This window comes from Nicotiana tomentosiformis, chromosome 5 (genome assembly GCF_000390325.3).
Source record: "Nicotiana tomentosiformis chromosome 5, ASM39032v3, whole genome shotgun sequence".
Taxonomy (NCBI): domain Eukaryota; kingdom Viridiplantae; phylum Streptophyta; class Magnoliopsida; order Solanales; family Solanaceae; genus Nicotiana; species Nicotiana tomentosiformis.
Window position 1 is genome coordinate 11394090 of NC_090816.1, and position 8177 is coordinate 11402266.

Consider the following 8177-nt stretch of genomic DNA (forward strand, 5'->3'; position numbering starts at 1 on the left):
AACTGGGTATAAGAATCTTAGGTTTTCTATTAGTAATACATAAAAAGGCATACATGTCAAGAATTACAGAGAAATGTCTCATGATTCCGGAATCTAATGACTATGTTTTTGAATAACAAGTTGCTGGTAATTGACCCAATTAACTATGATTATTAATTCGAGTATTTTAACCCAAGGCATAATTTAATAAAAAATAGTTGAAGATTCTCACCATGGTATATAAGATGGGATGATCAAGGGGCGTCCACTCCTGCAGAAGTTGAAATATTTTAAGTCCTTTTTATAAACTGACCACTTTATGCATTTTGTACATATATACAGCAATGAAAAGAATACAGAAGTCCAAATATCACATGCAATAATTGTTATCATTAGATAACAACACAAATATTAGCGTAGCCAGAATATTAGCAGCGATTAGTGAAGTGATTGAGGATAAACTTTTTTTTTTATAATTACATAGGACCAAAATCAAGGTGACCTTAGTGTTAGGCTAAAAAAATCATATTCCTAATAAAGTGTGGTATTGTCCGCTTTGAGTCAAATATGTATGGGATTTTTTCCAAAAACGTTATACCATTAGGAGTATTCAACACTTTATAAGTAACTCTTTTTTCTTTTCTACTATACTCTCCAACATTAATAATTCTTGTGAATAACAGAGTAGCACTAGAGATATCAATAGCATTTTGCAGTCTATCCATTAAATTGTGACAACCCTTTTGTTTATACTATATGTTCCTTCTATAATTTTTTTAGTCTAAGTTCAATGCACTAACAGCGTATATTAAGTGAACTCACAATAGTAAATAACTTTTCGTATCAAGCTTAATATGGTGATCTGAAAAATATTGTAATAATTTGATATATGTTATAAAATATAACTCAAAGTAACAATATGGAACAAGAAAAAACAAGCTAAGAGATATATAGAGAAAGAGAGAAGATATTCTTATTTCTTCTTCAATTGTGTGTATTTTCTTATCTATTACAAGGCCTTTATATAGGCATAAAAAGTGAAGAAAATATGTCATTGAACATGTCATTAAACATAGAAAATATGTCATTGAATATGTCATTAAACATTTGAGATGAATATCATGGAGGCAGAGTAGACATCCACCATAATTTGATATTTCTTATAACACTCCCCCTTTGATGTCCATAGATAATGTGCATCATTAAAACTTTATTAGAGAAAAAAAATCATAGTGAAGGAAAAAGAGTACACATGTTTAGAAATACGCTTTTTGGTTGCCTCATTAAAAACCTTGCAAGGAAAACCCAGTGGGACAAAACCTTGTAAGGGAAAAAGAGTACACCGCGTATTAACTCCCCCTGATGAGAGTATCAATTCACATCCTTGAGCCTTCGCATCCCAATCTTGTACACTAGTTTCTTGAAGGTTGACGTCGGTAGAGATTTGGTGAACAAATCAGCCATATTATCACTTGAACGGATCTGTTGCACACTGATATCACCATTCTTTTGAAGATTATGTGTGAAAAATAACTTTGGTGAAATGTGCTTTGTTCTATCTACTTTTAAGAATCCTCCCTTCAATTGAGCTATGCATGCTGCATTGTCTTCATACAAAATTGTGGGTAGTTTGTCACACTTCAAACCACATTTGTCTCGAATAAGGTGTATTACAGACCTCAACCATACATATTCTCGACTTGCTTCATGAATAGCAATTATCTCAGCATGATTAGATGAAGTAGCCACGATTGATTGCTTAGTCGATCGCCAAGATATTGTAGTGCCTCCACATGTAAATACATAGCCTGTTTGAGATCGAGCCTTGTGTGAGTCAGATAAATACCCAGCATCGGCATAACCAACAAGATCGGGACTGCAATCATTTTCATAAAATAAGCCCATATCGGTAGTCCCTTTTAGATACCGCAATATGTATTTGATTCCATTCCAATGTCTCCTTATAGGAGCAGAGCTATATCTTGCTAAGACATTAATTAAAAAAGTTATGTCAGGCCTTGTAGTGTTAGAAAGATACATTAGTTCACCAATTGCACTAAGATATGGTACTTTAGGACCAAGAAGCTCTTCATTCTTTTCTTGAGGTCGAAACGGGTCCTTATTCACATCAAGTAATCGAAAAACCATCGGAGTACTTAATGGATGTGCTCCATCCATGTAAAACCGTTTCAATACATTTTCTATGTAGGCAGATTGATGAACAAAAATCCCGTTTGCCAAATGTTCAATTTGCAAATCGAGATATAATTTTGTCTTTCCAAGATCTTTCATCTCGAATTCGTTCTCTAAATAATCAATTGTCTTTTGGAGTTCTGTAGGAGTTCCAATAAGGTTTATGTCATCAACATATACGGCAAGTACAACAAACTCCGATGTTGTTTTCTTTATAAAAATACATGGACAAATGGAATCATTTATATAACCTTCCTTTAATAAATATTCACTAAGGCGGTTATACCACATTCTTCCTGATTGCTTTAGATCATACAAAGATCTTTGCAATTTGATTGAAACCATTTCCCTGGACTTTGAATTTTGTACGTCAGGCATTTTAAATCCCTCAGAATTTTTCATGTATATCTCATTATCAAGTGAGCCGTAAAGGTAGGTTGTAACCACATCCATTAAATGCATGTCAAGCTTATCATGGACAACAAGACTAATGAGATAACAGAACGTTATAGCATCCATAACAGGAGAATACGTCTCTTCATAATCGATGCCAGGCCTTTGTGAAAATCCTTGTGCAACAAAGCGTGCCTTATATCTTTGTACCTCATTTTTCTCATTTCTTTTACGTACAAATACCCATTTATAGCCAATCGGCTTAACACCATTAGATGTTTGGACTACAGGTCCAAAAACTTCACGTTTCGCAAGTGAATCCAACTCAAATTGGATTGCTTCTTGCCATTTTGGCCAATCATGTCTTTGTCAACATTCTCCAACAGATTGAGGTTCAAGATCCTCTTTATCTTGCATAATGCTAGATGCAATATTGTATGCAAAGACATAATCTACCATTATATTCAATCAATTCAAATCTGTCTCAATATCGATTGGGTTTATTGATAGTTCCTTATTTTCTTGAGTCTCGGTCTCATTGATTTCCTCATGAATCTCAGGATTGATTAAATCATGGGTTTCTTTATGAGACTTATTCGTAGTGTCATCTTGATCATTTATTTTCCTTTTTCTAGGATTTCGATCCTTAGAACCCAATGGTCTGTCACGCTTTAGGCGTGCTTATAACTCATTAGCTATGACACTAGAAGATTGTCCAATGGGGATATCAATACGGATTGGAACATTCTCTACAAGGATATATGATTTCGTTATCCTTTTCAGATCTGTAAATGCATCTAGCATTTGATTTGCTATTTTCTGCAAATGGATAATCTTCTGCACCTCTTTTTCACAAATAGAGGCACGTAGATCAAGATGAGACAATGATGTATTTTTTCACAAAATTTTTCGTTTGAGTTCACCAATTTCTCCCCCTAATTTTGGGGAAATGCCTCATCGAATCGACAATCTACAAATCGAGCAGTGACAAATCTCCCGTTAATATTTCGAGGTAGCGAATAATGGAGGGCGATTCAAACCCAACATATATTCCTAACCTTCTTTGGGGACCCATCTTGGTGCGATATGGCGGTGCTACAGGCACATATACGTCGCATCCAAAAATTCTTAGATGGGATATATTAGGTTCATGACCCAAAACTAATTGCAACGGGGAATATTTATGATAATTTGTTTGTCTGAGATGAATTAGCATTGCTGCATGCAAAATGGCATGACCCCAAACAGAAGTGGGTAATTTCGTTTTCATGAGTAACGGTCTTTCTATCAATTGCAAACATTTAATCAAAGACTCTGCAATGCCATTTTGAGTGTGAATATGAGCTACATGATGTTCCACTTTTATCCCAATTGATAAGCAATAATCATTAAATGCTTGGGATGAAAACTCAGCAACATTATCAAGTCGAATAGACTTAATTGGATTATCGGGAAACTGTGTCCGTAATCGAATTATTTGTGCCATTAATTTTGCAAACGCCAGGTTGCGAGATGACAATAGGCACACATGAGACCATCTAAAAGATGCATCTATTAAGACCATAAAATAACTAAACAACCTACTAGGTGGGTGAATAGGTCCACAAATATCCCTTTGTATATGTTCCAAAAATGCAGGGGACTCAATCCCAACCTTTGTTGGTGATGGTCTAATAATCAACTTGCCTTGATAACAAGAAGTGCAAGAAAACTCATTATTTAAAAGAATCTTTAAATTCTTTAATGGATGCCTATTTGAGTTCTCTGTAATTCGTCTCATCATAATTGATCCGGGATGTCCCAATCGATCATGCCAAAGTACAAAAGTATTGGAATTAGAAACCTTTTGATTTAAGATAGAATGTGCCTCAATTGCACTAATTCTTGTCCAATACAGGCCACAAGATAAAGATGAGAACTTCTCAATAACCCTTTTCTGGCCAGAGACATTCTTGGTAACGATGAGATATTCGAGATTATTCTCATCTATTGTCTCAATATGAAATCTATTTCGACGGATATCTTTAAAACTCAACAAGTTCCTCTTGGACTTGGAGGAGAACATTGTATTCTCTATGATAAGTATTGTTCCCTTAGGCAGAGTTATATTAGCTCTTTCAGACCCTTCAATTAGATTTTGTACTACCATATATTCATCAAAATCTATATGGTGAATATCTCTTTTAAAGAGAAAGTTATACCATTATGGTCATGGTCAAAATTAGATACAAGATCTGTTTCTTGCATTATTGTTGTCATTTAATAATAACATTGCCAAAATATTTTGGCGTACAATAGATACGACCATTCATGCTATAATAATGATATTATTTTCTTATTTCATCCCAAACCCCCTTCTTGAGGTGAGTGTGGTATATTTACTACTACTAGCACGTTCATATTTTTGCAAGAATGAATATGTATTCATAATGATTATCACATTATTTTCACATTCACTTCAGGAATGGAACATAATAATCCATGCGTGCTTTATAAAATCTCATGCCATATCAATGGCAAACATCACTTTCACAAAGTGAAGGATTATTTTGAGAGTCATTATTGTTCTCATTACCATAATGATGACAATTATAATTTCGTCCATTACCACGTCCACATCCATTCATACCTCCACGGTAACATCATGTCTTATTTTAGACTTATGGGACGGGTTTTCACTATTAGTGGTGATTGAATTTAATTTGCATATGCGAACTTTCATTAATTGAACTCAATCAAATAAAAAGTATCAAGCAAATATAGAAAAACACATAATCAATTAAAATCTACGTGTCCTTTGTGATAATTATCCCACTTTAAGATGGAAGAGATATGTGATAAAATAGGAACGAAAAATATGTGCTCTCTCAAAAGTCTTCTCTTCGTGTTTCTTAATATTAACATATAGGAACATAATACTTGTTATAGGAAAAATATTTATCGTTCTTTACACCAAAAATCCTTATATGATTTGATGAACTTTCAAGAAAAACTTTTCCGTAAAGCAAGTTTGTTCATGTATGGAAACATAAATAGCAAAGTGTAAAGAAACTTAAAAACTAATTAGAAAAGGCTAACCGTGATGGCCGAATATATGTTGGCGTTATACACCTTATACTGTCATCGTTCTTACCATATTATTAATATTAAATGACGCTACCAACACTGGCCGTATCATAACAACTCAATTGGCTAGAACTTTGTGCTGATAACGTGTTATAAAATATAACTCAAAGTAACAATATGGAACAAGAAAAAACATGCTAAGAGATATATAGAGAAAGAGAGAAGATATTCTTATTTCTTCTTCAATTGTGTGTGTTTTACTATCTATTACAAGGCCTTTATATAGGCATAAAAAGTGAAGAAAATATGTCATTGAATATGTCATTAATCATTTAAAATGAATATCATGGAGGAAGAGTAGACATCCACCATAATTTGATATTTCTTATAACAATATAACACTTAAATCTCATTTCTTTTTCAACTTTCCACTTGTGTGAGGATTGGTGATTTAGGTGGACAGGTTGAGTAATTGCAATGGAGCATGGCAGGCCCAGCCCATTCCCACAGCAGCAGTCTTTCACTCTTGTTAATGCTCCATACAACCTTGCCCCATTATTTTAGATTTTTTCTCTCTCTCTTTGCCATATGAATAAATTTTTTTTTCTATTGCTTTTTTATCATCATTAATTCTTTTGTTATATTTTATCGTAATATCATCAATCTAGACTTGACTCGAGAATCTATCAGAAATAATTTCTTTACTCACACAAGGTAAGGTAAAAACTACGTACACACGATCTTCTCATACCTTACTTGTGATTACACCGGGTATGTTATTGGTGTAATATCATCGATATAGAATATTTATTTTCTTTAGATATGTTATTACTTATTACCATCCTTTTCAACTTGGAAAATAAGAAGTCCCATTAGCTTCACACTTCAATAATTTTCATTATATAGGAACTTCGAATCCTCACAAGGTAGGGTAAGGTCTGCGTACACACTATCTTTCTCAGACTTCACGGTATAGAATAATACTGAGTATGCTGTTATTGTAGGAATTTCGAATCTAGGGACCTCGATGTGAGTTGTGACCTCTTGCTTTGATAAGATCAATGTGATCCTTTATGTGATATGAAATGGTGAATCAATTTACTTAGAATATGCCAAAAAAAGGTATTAAATGCCGTACTCCAATGACAGGGCAAGGCCAAGTGCATATTTGCAGATCTTCCCTCCCAAAAAGAGTGCAAATATTTATTTTTCTTCCATATACTGCAAATCTCATTAAAGCTTAGTATTAAAATTTTAAAAAATAATATCGCCCACCGTGGGGCTCGAACCCACGACCACAAGGTTAAGAGCCTTGCGCTCTACCAACTGAGCTAGACGGGCTTCTTGTTTGATTCTGCTAATTATTTATAATTATATTAATTGAAGGTACTGCCCAAAAAAATGGTCTTTTCTCGCAACTTATGAAGACAATCAAACTGCTTGCTTCTTGTTGTTGACAACCATTATCAATTAAAATACTATATATAGCACACTATTATTTGGCTTCAATCAATCCAAAATCTATTTTAACTTAGTTGTAAATACTTAACAATGAGTGATTTTACGGTGTGCCTCACACAACTGACATTAGTTGTGTGAGACTTCTTTTTATCTCACATATTTGTGGACCCATATCTTAAATACCACAAAATTGTGAGACAAAAAAAAAAAGTCTCTTACAACTAGTAACTAGTGTTAGTTGTACTCTAGGTTGTTTCCTTTTCAATTGTCTTTTCTATTAGGATAATCTACATGGTCTACCCATTAAAAACACAAGTTAACTCCATATACTTTTAAAATATTTATTTTACATTCTATACCTATTGTATAAAACTTTATTTACTTCTTAAATTTTTAATAACATTATATGCCATTAAACATATCTCACATTTTAAGGGATTAGATTATCTCCCCCAGATTCTTTTAGAATATCTTCAATCAATATTTAATTGGGATAAAATACTGTATCTTTCTCAATATTCTATTAAGCATCGTATATCCAGTACTGAGTTTTTCACTAATCACACAATCTTCTTTCAAGATTTTTCTCTCAAGCAATTATCAATCAAAAAGTAGAGGAAAGGGTGAAGAAAAAATTACCTTTCCATAGCACTGAAAAAATACTCGAAAAATGCGATAATGTTTCTTTTCCCATTGAAATTCAATCGGGAGAAGTGAAATTATTGGAAGAAACTCCACATGCAATCTATGAATCGACTTCTAAAAGGGATGATAATGTTAGATTTGCGAAAATACGATCTCAAAATTCTAAAGTTCGAGCATCCAAAAAGGATGATGGCATTAATGTTAGTAGGAAAAAATAGGAAAATAGAGCATTTATTTTGTACAAGACAATACCTCTTTACCATTTATTTGTTAGATTAAGTGTTTCATCTTTTTTTGTTTTTCTCTTACATCTATGTAATCAAAAGAAAAGTTAAAATAAGGTAAAAATATTTTAATTTGGGATACAATAGCTAAACTACAGAAGTATTAGAATATACTATTCAAACAAATACACCACAATATTCTAATTAAAATTATAA

General features: G+C 33.0%; 1 non-coding gene across 1 annotated transcript; it reads right to left on the bottom strand.

The window, feature by feature from the left end:
• Positions 1-6899: 6899 nt before the first annotated feature.
• On the bottom strand, positions 6900-6972 carry TRNAK-CUU (transfer RNA lysine (anticodon CUU)). Its single transcript has one exon. It is a non-coding gene; the product is annotated as a tRNA-Lys (tRNA).
• Positions 6973-8177: the final 1205 nt, after the last annotated feature.